The 14,441-nt window shown below is 36.9% G+C and overlaps 1 long non-coding RNA gene across 1 annotated transcript; it reads right to left on the reverse strand.

Annotated features, from left to right (window-relative positions):
- Positions 1-2,366: 2,366 nt before the first annotated feature.
- Positions 2,367-7,618, reverse strand: LOC102079842 (uncharacterized). Its single transcript, XR_002061083.2, has 4 exons — positions 7,444-7,618; positions 5,863-5,894; positions 4,634-4,660; positions 2,367-3,085 (listed from the first exon to the last, which is right to left on the reverse strand). It is a non-coding gene; the product is annotated as an uncharacterized LOC102079842 (long non-coding RNA).
- Positions 7,619-14,441: the final 6,823 nt, after the last annotated feature.

A 14,441-nucleotide genomic window follows, 5' to 3' on the forward strand; every position in this document is an offset into this window, starting at 1 on the left:
TATGTTCTTGTTATACGTTCCTTCTGCTTTTCTCGGAAAATGGGAGATTCTCTATATGTTCTTGTTATACGCTCCTTCTGCTTTTCTCGGAATGAAGAATCTTCTTTATACATCCTTATGACACATTCTCTTTTTCTCTCTCTAATTTTAGCACTATCTCTATAGATTTTTCTAAAATGTTCTCTCTGTTTCTCTCTATATGTAGCATTGAGTTTATACAGATTATTTTTGTACAAACTCTTTTTCTTACTGTGATCAGAATCATGAGACTTTCTACTAGAATCTTTTTTCTTTGCCTTAAAGCTTTCATCAAAAGTGTACGTCTTTCTTTCTTTCTTTTTCTCATTTTCCTTTCTCTGTGGTAGTTTTTCTTGGACCAATAGTCGTCTCCTAATCTTTCTCCTTTGCTGTTTATTACGCTTCAACAGTTTATGTGAGAGTTCCTCTGTTGTCTTAGTTAAACAGGAGGCAGTGTTTAAATCATTCTGAGGAACAGATTCTTTTGTTACCTGAGTGTCTCTTACAGAAGATGCAGAGGTTTCTATTTCTAAATAATCAGAAGGACAATTGTTCAGCTCAGAGGCTGGCTCATTTGAATAATCCACTCTGGATGACATCACTTCAGTGGCTAAAGTGTCGGTCACAGTTTTCTGTGGCTGCTCAGTGGATTTTGGGGTTTCAAATTCAGGTTCATTTAAAGCTGGTGCTGGAACAGTTGTAGCTGTTTGTCTGTTTTCATCAGCATCTCTTTGGTCAGCTGCGTTTTCACTGTGAAACTCGACAGGCTGTAGCTCATAAGTGCAGGTTGGTGCAATGCTAAACATTCGGTACAAACGTTTGATCCTGTCAATCATGTCGTTAAGACGTGTGAATTTTAACATAACTGCAGTTCCACCACTTACAGCTAGCGACAATGGCATTCCTGTAGACTTACGTGGGTGAGGATCAAAATATGCGTATTCACCTGAAGTCAGCCTGCAAACTGCTATGACTGTTCCTCCCATGACTAGCAAAGCGTAGTGAAACTCTGAAGCCAAACACTGTAGTCCCTGTTCAAGGCTCGGAATCTGATCTGTACCATCAAATGTGCCATAACGAGCAAACTGAGAAATGTCCACTTGATACTCGTGTCTGCGGCTGGTGACCACTGTGGGAAGCTCATCACAGGCTAGAAACACGCTGTTCACAAACCTCTTTCTGGCATCTGAATACACGGCATGGCCTTTGTCCAACACACGGTTAAGATCGGCTCTGGTAATGAATTCATCCTCGTGTAAGAATGACAGGAAAACCAAACTGTTCGCCATGCATTGCTGATTCCGGTACTTTCCATACTTAGCAGAGGCCTGGCTTCGGGATGCACAGATGCTACTCACTCGTGGATGACTTTCACTGTTTGTAACCTGTACATGAGACTGTCCTGGAGCTTCTCCATCATGCTGCGTTTGCACAGTTACCTGGGGTTCAGTCTGGATTACCTGCTGTACTTTGGCATCTGGCACACATGCTGAGTGAACACCTCTCTTTACCACATCTGCATAAGACACTGCAGCTGTCTGAGCACTGTTCTGCACTTCTGGACTGGGAATAGTTGTAACGGACACCTTTACCTGCTCACTGCTCTGAGAAACAGTTACCTGTTGATGACTTTCACTGTTTGTAACCTGTACATGGGACGGTCCTGGAGCTTCTTTCTGCTTTTGCCATCTAAGCTTCTGGGACTGCGACCTTTGACTTTTTCTTGGCATTTTGTTGAAGTACAAACTGGACCTTATATGTATTTATACACAAATGTAAACAAAAGTCAACCTGTAAACACTGAAAAACTAATTACTTTAATAACTATTAAATCAGAGATTTATCAGAATTGATGTAAAAGGCTGACTTAAATACAAACTCAATATAAAAGTTATTTTAAAAAAACAGAAAACACTTTGGTCTGTTTTATTGTAACTTTTTCAAAAACTGTATATTATTACTGCTTATATTTTTTTTTAACCAGACTGGATAACAAATAGGTCTATACTTCTGTAATGTAATACGCAGAATAAATCTCAGCAATCAATCAACAGGCTATAAAACTCTTAACTTTTAATTAGACTTTGTGTAAATCTTTAAGATATTTAAAATTTAAAGCAAATATAAGGAGCTGTGGTGGTGTGGTGATCAGATGACAGGCGATGGGGATTCTTCAGCTGGATGTTCTGCAGCAGTCAGGAAACAGGAAGTCAGGGTTCTCAGGGCAGCCTCTAGATGACAACTGTAACTGAACACTTACACTGAGTGACAAAAAACTGTTTGTCCTTAAATAATAATAGTATAAACTTGTAGTCAAATGTTATAGCCAATGAAACAGACTTGAAAAATGTATTTGAATCAAATTTAATATTTATGTGAATATAGCACTCTGAATATATTACAGAATAGTCAGATTATCTTATTACAAATAAACCTTATAAAAGGTGTATATTTTATATAATGTATCAAAGTAATTGCACCAGTAAGCCAAACTATCAGTGTTTATTCCAAAGTGTAATGCCAAGTTAAAACTACAAATGTAGGGCTGTATAAGTAGTTTCTACTATAAGTTCTACTGTACTGCAATTCTACTACTGTATATTCAACTTTCTAATTGTAATTTCTAGCAAAATGACTGAATGTGAGAGCTTAATGACAGGAAAGAAGGAGTAGTGAGAGCAGAGATCTCTCAGAATTCTGAAAAACAGATAGATCAAGTACTGGTACTTGGATTTCTGAAAACTTGGATTCTGAAAACTTGGATTTCTGAAAACTTGGATTCTGAAATTAGATAGAGCGCTTGGGATAGAGGGATACAAGATAGAATGGCTGTCAAATTAGATAGAGCAGTAGGGATAGAGGGATACAAGATAGAATGGCTGTCAAATTAGATAGAGCAGTAGGGATAGAGGGATACAAGATAGAATGGCTGTCAAATTAGATAGAGCAGTAGGGATAGAGGGATACAAGATAGAATGGCTGTCAAATTAGATAGAGTCGGGAGAGTGATAGGATAGACAGAATTGCTTATAATGATAGAGAGAGAGGATCTTCTGCAGCAGGTCACCTGTAAGACACAAAAGGACTGGAATTAGTCATATTTCCAATATGCTTGGATTTACCATATTCTTCAGACTATATGGCACACCTAAAATCCTGTCATTTTCTCAAAAATATACAATGTGCCTAGTGTATCGATTCTGGTTATGCTTACTGACCTCAAACTGGATTTCTGTGGTACACAGCGCTCAAAATTCTGTCAAATATTTTAGTAAGACTTCGGTAAGCTACAAAGCTGCGCTGCTTGATGTATTGTCAGAGCATTATGGCTACCATAGTCAGGACCCTCGCAGAGTAATTCGTACGGTGCTTCAACATAACATTATGGTGTGTGTACAAGGACCTGGCACGTGCTAAGAGACATGCTTATGAAGCAGATTTCAAATTGATCAACCCATGAAGAGTTTGATGGATTTGTGGATGAGGAATTAACTGAAAAAGTGAGTGTATTGTTCTGTATTTTATGTGTTACAACTGAACAGTGTTGAGAGTTGTTTGTGAATGACTTGAATAAAGTTTGACTTATCTGACTGTTTTGTTTGGCTTAATCTGCCTTAAAAACAGACTTGTTTATTGACATTATGCCTTATAATTTCAAAAAATACAGTACATGTAGGGCTTTAAATACTAAAGAGTTCTACAGTAAATTATTGTACTGAACAGAATGACAATGTTTAACAAATGATGGTGGAACTGTTATAAGGACATTTTTGCGTTCTATTAAAACAAACTAAGTCTATAAAGTCAAACCAAGACGTGCTGCTACAGTAACTTACTGTAAATATTATATGGTCCAAATAAACCCGCACACTGAGGTTACAGCAGACAGTTTCAGGGCTCCTGCTTTAAACACTTTATATCCATTAAACTCAAAATTATTTATTGACTGGCCAAAAAGAACACAAAACCTTTCTCACATTTGCCTAAAAACATCTTGATGATCAGCAAGAGCTGTGCGGACTCACGGTACTAAACTGAATCTTCTAAAGTGAGAGAAATATTTCAGAAAAACACCAGCATTAAAGTCAAACATGATGCCGTTACTGTGATGGTCCAGAGTTCCCTTACTACTTCAGGACCTACATCAACTCATCAGGTCCTGAGCTTAAGTTTAATCACACTTGGGATTTGCAGCAGGAAATTGATCTGAAGCACACAAGTCCAACTGACTAATCAGAATCTCGACTTTAATGAAATTGAGATCCTTGAAATGATTTCAAAACACTATTTTTGACCTTAATTAAGGCAACTCAGAAATTAAAGTGGACCAAAATCCCCCAGTGATGTAAATCAGTCATTACTAGTTACTATAAATGCTTGATGGTAGTTGTTGCTATCAAGGCTTTCACAGCTGGGTATTAGAGAACAGATAGCTCTGGTTTGGTTTTCTCTGCTTCATACATGAAATCTCACTTTAAAACTGCTTGTATTTGTATTTATCCAGGTCATCCTTGTTAGAAGATTTGAAACATGTGACAAAAAAAGCATAAACAAAATAAATCTGCAAGGAAGAAAGACTTCCTAGCACTGTACCTTAGACAAAACCTATACTTACCAGACTTGAGACGATCAGATCAGCAGTCTAGACAAAGGAAACAAAACATCAGATCACTGTTTAATGATTCAGACTGTTGAGCCTCTTCACACACAATCCAATTTACTGTGACATTAATTAACTAGTCAAATCCTCAATTTCTTCAAGCCTTTATGAACTCACTGTAGTATAAAGAGGGCACAATTTAATTGCAGAGTCTCAGATGGCTTTAACATGTTTAATAAAAACATTCATACTACAGAAGTGCAAAGAATAGGCACCAATATTTGTTGGCACAAATGCAGGATACACCAAATATTTCCTACACAGAAGCCTTGTGGCTCCAACATTTTCTACGACAGGTCAGTGCTAATAAAGTGTGAAAAACCAAAACTTTTAATGTCCTTTCAGGTTAAAAACATTAAATACAAAGTAATTCTTGAAATCAGAAGCAACAGAAAACCTCATCATGTTTTGGTTAGTCTGATATGAATATGCAAATCCTAAAATACATGTAAATATTGACATGTTACAATAACAGAGGTGCAGAATGCTTTGTGATTAAAATTAAATGTCTTAAAATATTACACTAAAAATTCCTTTCATTTTACCCGTTGCTAGGAATATTTATGTATTTTGCAATGTCCCTTTTTGGCAACATTTCTATTTAATTTTAAAACACATTATATTCACTAAATAAGTAACAAACTAATTAGACACACTGGTTGTAATGTACCTAACAATGTCCACTCACACCTCTGGTTCTCTTCGTTTTTATTATTGTTAAAGCTATTACTTATACCAAGTAGGGCAAAATTCTTCTACAGTGTTCTGACTTTAATGTAATACATCAGCAGAATTTGACAGGCAATATATATCAATACCTGTGCAGCTCAAGTGTTTGAGCAACCACTCATACTGACTCCCCTAAAACACTTTCATTGTTTTGTCTGCTACTTAAATCCACAAACATAAGGACAAAATGAACAACTGTATAAAGACATCTGACATTTAACTGTTTGGATTCAATAAGCCATAAAAAAATTAAATCATACATAAATGGGGTATTAAACTAAAGGGACATTTTCAGGGACAGTCAGAGGCCCTGTGTGGGGGCAAATCCTGTGTTTTCGCCAATCAGTAAATGGAAACATATCAAAAAAAAAAGTCAAACTACTCTATGTAACTCGTCAAACGTGCTACGCAATGCCAGGTTTATACTGCTTCAGTTACAATCACTGTTTACTTACCAGCAAAGGCAAAACCAAAGATCTCTTTCACTCTGTGTAACAAAAGACAAAGCACAAAAATACAGAATGAGACAACTCAGATCAGCATCAGAGTCAATACTACATCAATCTGTGTAGTCAAAAAGATTCAGTACACTTCTTTGTTTACCACAGCTGGAATATAAACAAAAATACTTCTCTTTTTTTCTAGACCTTATTAAAGATTACGGTCTTCATTAAGGTAAAATGTGGTTTCATCCATTTGTAATAAGCCACACACGTTTCTCAGTTATGTGATAGCTCTATTAGTTTGGTGCTATTAGATAACACAGTAGATTTAATAAGCAATGATTTGATACACCTAGCACTGCACACTTTATCAAATTCTGACATCACAATTTCAAAGCATGAACAATCATAAATGAAAGCTTGGGTGATATATTTGTAGGCTTCTGCATTCAAATTCTGGTCCCTAAAAATATTATCACCTGCACACAGTACCATTTAGTATCATTTAATATGCTGTTGTTTTAAATATCTACATATCATATTAATAATATTAATGGCGCACTGCTGCATTTTATCTATTTGAAGGTGGCCTTTTTTATATTTCATTAATTTTTCAAAACAGAGAAGTTAAACAGAGCTGCAGGTGTAGGTTTTATTTAAAAAACAACCCGCACAAACAAGTGTTTGTTAAACAGTTCTTAAAAATTTACTAAAAAACTAAAATTAATTGTTAAGAGATGTTAATATTCTTATATTATGTGTTTTATCCTCACTCTCTCTCCCTTCTGTTAATTAACCCACAACACAGACGCACTCGCATAGGCACGTGACTCTTTCTCCCGGTGTTCTGGGAATCCATCCTACCTGGGAAAAACCATCCTACCGTTGTTTCTGCGCATGCGCACAACACGAAATTCAGTGGCAAACCGTCCTTCCTTTGTGAATATTAGCTAGAAAAATACTCTGACCGGTAACATTCACTGCCAAACCATCCTACTTTTGTGAATGTCACCTACAAGCATACTTAAACAGCTAAAATTTAGTTGCAAATCGTACTACATTTGTTAATCTGAGCTAGAAGCATACTTTCATAGCGCCATTTAAGTGGCCTTCAGTCAGAGGCGGTAAAATGTCTCCTTTGAAGTTGCCAACCCTGCTGCTTCAGTAGCTAATCAGTGATTCTAAAATGGTGGCTCATTACCTTACAAACAAAAGAATGAGGCCGTTTTAACTGACTGATTTGTGAAGAGGAGAAAGACAGCTTCCCTAAGAGACTCAGAAACACTAACACACTGAATGAACCAAATAAAACAACACAATAACTATATTATACAATCAAATGAACCATATTCATTTCACACTGGGCCTATAGGACCGCTAGGCGTTAGCGCTTAGGTTGTTAGGGCTAGCTTAGCAATACTTGTTTAAATACTAAAAGTACAACGTTTCACTAAAAAAAAGCAGCCATTGTGTTACTTTAATATGACTTATACTTCGACTGGCTTTAAAGACACAAACAACAACTCGGTAAATCACTCAAACAGCTAATAGACATTTAATTTCAGAGAAGAGAAGCAGAGCAGCAATTCTTACCTGCAAGGATCGAGCAGAGAGTGGGCGGAGATGCAGGAGTGAGCCGGCGACGTAAAAAAAGAGGCATTCACGGGTAGTGGGAAACTCCGGTAATACACAAAATTGGCATTGAAAACGTGAAAGATATATATGTAAATTTAAATATTATTATACTAGATTTCTTTGCAACAGAAAACAACTAGCAGAAATTTAATTCTATAAGTTGAATAAATATTTCAACCAGGATTATTTGAATTTGAAATAATGGTTAAAAGTCATGAATAAATATAAGGTCACTATGTTAAAATGTAGTGTATTATGATAAATTTATTTAACTGGCTGGAATAATAAGAACCGTCTTCTCCTGAACAACAAAACCAAGGGGCTGGTGTTGATGTTCACCTAAGCATCCTCACAGGACAGTAGGAGCTTCAGAGGCTCACCTCACTGCACTGCAGGAATCAGAGGTTCAGGAGGTCCTTTAACCCCACTGCCATGAGACTTTTTAACAGTGACTCCTGACATGTTCATTGCACATTTATTTATTTTATTCTAATACATATTGGTTGTAATCATATGAATTCTGACCTAAATGGACTTGCACCCACTTCTTCACCCCTGCTGCAGTGAGGTAAAGGTGTGGCTGTCTCCAGCAAGACTCTTCAGTGGGGGTTTTAAAGACAATCATCTAAACCAGGGGTCAGCAACATTTGAGACCCAAAGAGCCATTTGGACCCGGTTTGCACGGAAAACAAAACACTAGGAGCCACAAATACTTTTTGACATCTAAAATGAAGATAACACTGCACACATTGTTTTTTACCTTTATGCTTTGTATAAACAACTATAGTGTGTTGCGTATGAAATCCATGAAATGCTACAAAGTAAATGAAATTTTATTCATGTAATGGACATTTTGAACTCTTAAAAAATAACAAAAAATAAAAACATCCAGTTGAAGGTCTCTCTTAAAAGAATAAAAAAGCTGAACTTAAATTATCCATGTATCAAACAAAAACTGATCCTTATATCACCTTTGGGCTTTCGGGGCATATAGAACCTTGACCTGAATTTAAAGAAATAATTGGAAAAAAGCATTATGCTCTTAAAAAATGAATAATAAATATTCGCAAAATATCTACATAAATATTTTATGTGGCCTGCAGTGCCGCTGCAAGAGAGGTGATCGCACCTGACGTCATCTGCAATCACGCCTCGCCACCTTAAAGTCTGTGCTCTCTCTGCTGTTGTGTTATGTGTCGGACTGTGTGCTGTGTGTACATTTCCTAACCGTAGTGGCTAGAACTGTCATTCTTAGACTGTTTTGTTGAGAAGAGATGGGTGAATCTTCAAGTGTTGTTTATATTTAAAATATGAATTATTAAACATATATGACTTAGACAATTGGCTGGCTGGGAAGTCGCGCAGGCCCGGATATGCGACTTGAATGTTCCAGTCCTCACAGAGGATTGGCTGCCTGGGGACTTGGCAGCCGATTTAGTAGGAATGTGTAACTTAGCAGGAATATCGGAAAATTAATATTACCAGCTGAAAATAAGTTAACCGCTGGTAAACTTTGCTCAAAAGTATTTGTTGCTCTACTAAGGCAAATTGGCACAAACTTTAGAAAAACAAGGAAGAACAGCACAAAATCAGAAACATACACACACACGCAAACTTAAGAAGAAACATAATACGTTTGCAAAAATACTGTATCAAAGGAGAATTCATCAGAAATATTATAACTCAGCAGAAACATAGTAACTTGGCAGAAATAGTACAACATGGCAGAAGTGTTGTAATACAGCAGAAATGTTCATATGTAGCACAAACCTAAAAACTTGGAAGAAATGGTGTAACAGTATAACTTAATATTCAGTAGTATAATAGTAACACATAGTAATACAATAGTAACACTGCAAAAAGATAGGTTTCCTGAAAAGATTATTTGTTGTTCAACTGTGAAAAATTAGCAGAAAATTTAGAAAGTTACAAAGGAACTACCAGCAGATACACAAAGCTAAGGCAAAATGACATGCCTAGCAATGTTTACAAATAGGGACACACACACACACACACAGACACATAACCCATGTTCAGAAAACAATGTGTACAAACATGGATGCAAGCATAAACACAGACATACAAACATACACACACAAGGGCACACAGAGACAAACAGAGCATGAAGTGTCCTGTGTGTTTCTATGCCAGTCAATCAGTCTGAATCTGGTCAAGTTGAATCCACAAATGGATGCTGGTCACCAACGAATAAAAATTGAGTCACACAAGCACAGACAAAGACACACACACACACACACACACACACATGCACACACACAGACACACTTCTGTAAAGTTATTAGAAGTTCAAAACTTTATCAAACACTGAAATCGTCTTATTCAGTTTTTTTTCAGCTTTATATTTTCTGCTGTATCTATGAGAGTCAAAAAGCCTGGATCTGCTCAATTTGAATCCACCAATCAGAGCTGCCACTTCTGTCTGCTTCATCAGGCTATGTAGTTGTTCCTGTCAATGCAGCTGCATCCCTTGCTCACACCGACAGAGACATGGACTTTCTGTAATGTATTTCAGACATGGAGCATTAACATAACATCTTTGCAAAAAAATTGTGACTTAAGAGAAACATAATAACTTAGCAGAAATACTATTATTTGGAAGAAATAATAATATTTGGCAGAAATACTGTATTTAGCACAAATAGTAAAAAGTAGCAGAAATATATGATTTTGCATAATAGTGATAACTTAAGTAGAAATATTGGAAAAGCAAAATGGACAGCTGAAAAAATGCTGAACATGGTTAGGTTCCATCAAGTCTACTTGTTCAACTGTGAAAAATTCACAGAAATAAAACAAAAACAAAAACAAAGAGAAATAACAGCCAGCACATACACACGATTACAAATATGGACACATATGGAAACACAAATGCACAGAGGGACACACACACAGGATCTATGCCTGTCAACCAGTCTCAATATGTTCAATTTATATCCTTCAATGAGATCCTACCAAAAAAAGGACTCTCGGCCATTTGACCTTAGAACTGAAGAAGCTTCTCGGATGAGAGGTGAAACGTCTTCAAGCAACTTAAAGAAGTCCAGACGCTTTTCTTTGCAAACTCCTTTGACTACGATGACCTGGATGACTGAGAACCTTCACAGACATACCAAAAAAAGGGTATCTCTCTCTCTCTGTCACACACACACACACACACACACGTACGCACGCACGCACGCACGCACACACACACACAGCAGCAGCAGCAGCATCAGAAGCAAGTGAACAAACAGGGGCTGTACATACAGTGTTTCCTGTATGTTTCTAGGTAGGTCAAAAAGCCTGGAGCTGCTCAATTTGAATCCACCAATCAGAGAGGCTGTGTACTTTTTCCCGCCAAAACAGGTGCACCCTTCCACACATGCAGGAACAGAGAGAGAGACCGGGTTTTGCTATCTATTTCTCATATTGAGGATTCCCCTCAAACAAATGACCATAATTTCCTAACCGTAGGGGCTAAAGTGGTCATTCTTAGACCCATTTGTTCAGAAGAGATGGGGGGATCGTCAATTGTCAAAAGGCCTGGAGCTGCTAAATTTGAATCCACCAATCAGAGAGGCTGTGTACTTTTCCCCGCCAAAACAGATGCACTCTTACACACATGCAGGAACAGAGAGAGAGACTGGTTCTTGCTGTCGATTTTCTCATATTGAGGATCCCCCTCAAACAAATGGCTGTAATTTCCTAACCATAGGGGCTAGAGCGGTCATTCTTATACCGTTTTGTTCAGAACAGATGTGGGAATCATTATGTTTTGTCTATTTAAAATAAAAACATGAATTTTTAGAGATATATGACATGAATGACTGTTTGGCTTACAAGCCATGAAGGCCCCAATATGCAAATTTGAATGCCTCAGCCCTCAGATATGATTGGCTCGCTTGGAAGCTGTGCAGGCCCTGATTTCTAAATTTGAATGTCTCAGACCTCAGATATGATTGGCTCGCTGGGAAGCCATGCAGGCCCTGATTTGTAAATTTGAATGTCTCAGACATAAGATATGATTGGCTGGTTGGGAAGCCGTGCAGACCCTGATATGAAAATTTGAATATTACAGTGCTCACAGAGGATTGACTCCCTGGGGACCTGGCAGAAATATATAGAAATACTATGATTACCCAGAAATACTGGATTTAGTAGAAATACTATGTTTTAGCACAAATACTATAAAATGGCAGGAATACTATAATTAAGCAGAAATACTATATTAAGTACAAATCCTATAAAAAGTAGAAATACTTTACTATGATTTGGTAGAAAAACTATAATTAATCAGAAATACTATATTTGGCAGAAATACTGTAATCAGCACATATACTGTAACATGACAGAAATTCCTCCACTTAGTAGTAATACTATAACATAAAACAAATGTTTAACACAAAAACCATGATTTGGCAAAAATACTATGATTTAGCAGAAATACTATGATTGAGCAGAAGTACTAAGATGTAATAAAAGTACTTTGATTTAACAGAAATACAATTATGGAGGAGTAATACTTTAAAATGGGAGAAATATTGATACACACAGACATGCACAGAGCCTAAAGCGAACAGTATTTGTGCCATGGAGTGTTAAGAAGAATCTGAGGTCCATATTAGAAAAGCTGGTAAAAAGTTTTCAGAATTGTAATAAATGATGAATATGAATTACTGGTCTGTGATAGTGTATTAATTTGTAGGGCAAAAAAGATGTTGACCAAGGTGGAATTGAACCCGCGACCTTTGGGTTGAAGACCCGTGTCATTACCAGCTGCACCACTGGGAAAGACAGTGAGCTCCTGTAAAACAGATTGATGAGCAGTCAGAATTAGATCGCGGTGAGAGGTGAAGAATGCCGTTTTTTGGAGTTACAAAACGTCGTGTAACTCAAAAGCTAGGTGGACTAGAAGCATAATTCTTGTACTGGGTGAATCCGCGGACTTTGGTGTACTTTGACTGCGATTTTCATTGCTCTTTGTACATCCGTCGCTGAGATATGACAAGAGAAGAAAGGGCAGACCTCAGATATGATTGGCTGGCTGGGAAGCCGTGCAGGCCCTGATATTTAAATTTGAATGTCTCAGTCCTCAGAGGATTGGCTGCCTGGCAGAAATATATAGTAATAGTATGATTAAGCATAAATACTACATTTAGCAGAAATACTGTATTAAGCACAAATCCTATAAAAAGCAGAAATACTATATTAAGCAATATAAATATCCTATAAAAATCCTATAAAAAGCAAAAATACTGTAATATGATTTGGTAGAAAAACTATAATTAATCAGAAATACTATATTTGGCAGATATACTATATTTAGCACAAATCTTATAAAATAGCAGAAATAGTATGATTCAGCACAATAGTAATAACTTAAACAGAAAAATTGGAAAAGCAAAATGGACAGCTGAAAAAATGCTGATCATGCTAAGGATCCCTCAAATATAATTGTTAAATGAAAAAAATCGGCAAAAAAAAAAAAATATATAACAGCCACACAATCACAAATATGGACACATATGGAAACACACATGCACAGAGAGACACACAGGATCAAATTCAGTCAACCAGTCTAAATATATTGAATTTAAATCATACAATAAGATGCTCCCATAAAAAGGCTCTCTCTCGTTCTCTCTCTCTCTCTCTCTCTGTCACACACACACACACACACACACACACACACGCACACACACACACACACACACAAACACACACACACACAAACTCAAGTTTCTAGGTCAGTCAAGCAGCCTGGGAGCTGCTAAATTTGAATCCACCAATCAGAGAGCCTGTGCAGTTTTTCCCGCCAAAACAGGTGCAGCCGTTTTTACACACACTCAGCACACAGAGAGACAGGATTTCTGCAGTGTATTTCTCATAGTGAGGATTCCTCTCAAACAAATGGCCATAATTTCCTAACCGTAGGGGCTAGAACGGTCATTCTTACACCGTTTTGTTCAGAAGAGATGGGGGAATCTTCAAGTGTTTACAATTTATCATTAAAATATGAATTATTAAAGATATTTGACTTGTAATGCACCATAACTGAGTAGAGGCAAGCGAAAACTGCCTTGACTTGCCCTCAAACAACGCTTTCTAACTCTAAATCTATTTGGAGTATCGATATCATTCTTTCACCGTAAGAGACAGCAGGCTTTGGTGAACAGTCATGGAAATTTTCAGGTCTCTGAGGAAATCCATCAAAAAGATATGATGAGAGAAAAAAGTGGTTCATTTCCAGAGTTTGAAATCTGAAGAAATCTGAGCGAAGGACAAATTTCCTACCCTCAAACAAGTGTAATTCATCTCAGAACGGTAATAGGTGAGAAAAAAATTCTTGAATTGTGAGCGTCAGGAGTGTCTGAAGATATACTGGGACAAGCCTCATGTTTTAACTTCGCTTCGTTAAGGAGATATGACGATTCGAATATGCCTCTCATTACAGAAATCAAGCGGTGATTTTGAACAAACTCTCCATTGACTTTCTATGGAGAGTTTTCAGACTTTGTGTTGGTCTGAGGAGATTTCCCAAAATTCTATAAATCTCACAACAATGATGGTGACATTTTCGAAAAGCCAGCAAAAATGCCTACGTTTTGATGTATAATTTGTGGAAGTTGAGTGAAAATTGAGCAAGTAGCAAGAAGTTGTTTGGACATGAAGAGAAGACTGCGAAACCTACAGTGGCACACTGGAAGCCAAGTGCATAGCAACCATAACAACGCATGTATTTTCTGAAAAATAACAATTTTGCAACTCAAAACTTTAAGAGGGATAAAACTAAAACTGTAACAGATATGAAAAAGCTGAATCATTCATGAATAGCCCAATAATTTGTGAACATTTTAAAGTTTGAATGGTTGTTCTACGTGAAAGTAGGAAAAAGTAGTTAAGTTTCAAAAACAAGCAAGTTTTAGCAGAATTGCGGAAGTTTCCCATTCATTTCA

Source organism: Oreochromis niloticus, unplaced genomic scaffold (assembly GCF_001858045.2).
Source record: "Oreochromis niloticus isolate F11D_XX unplaced genomic scaffold, O_niloticus_UMD_NMBU tig00008300_pilon, whole genome shotgun sequence".
Classification (NCBI taxonomy): domain Eukaryota; kingdom Metazoa; phylum Chordata; class Actinopteri; order Cichliformes; family Cichlidae; genus Oreochromis; species Oreochromis niloticus.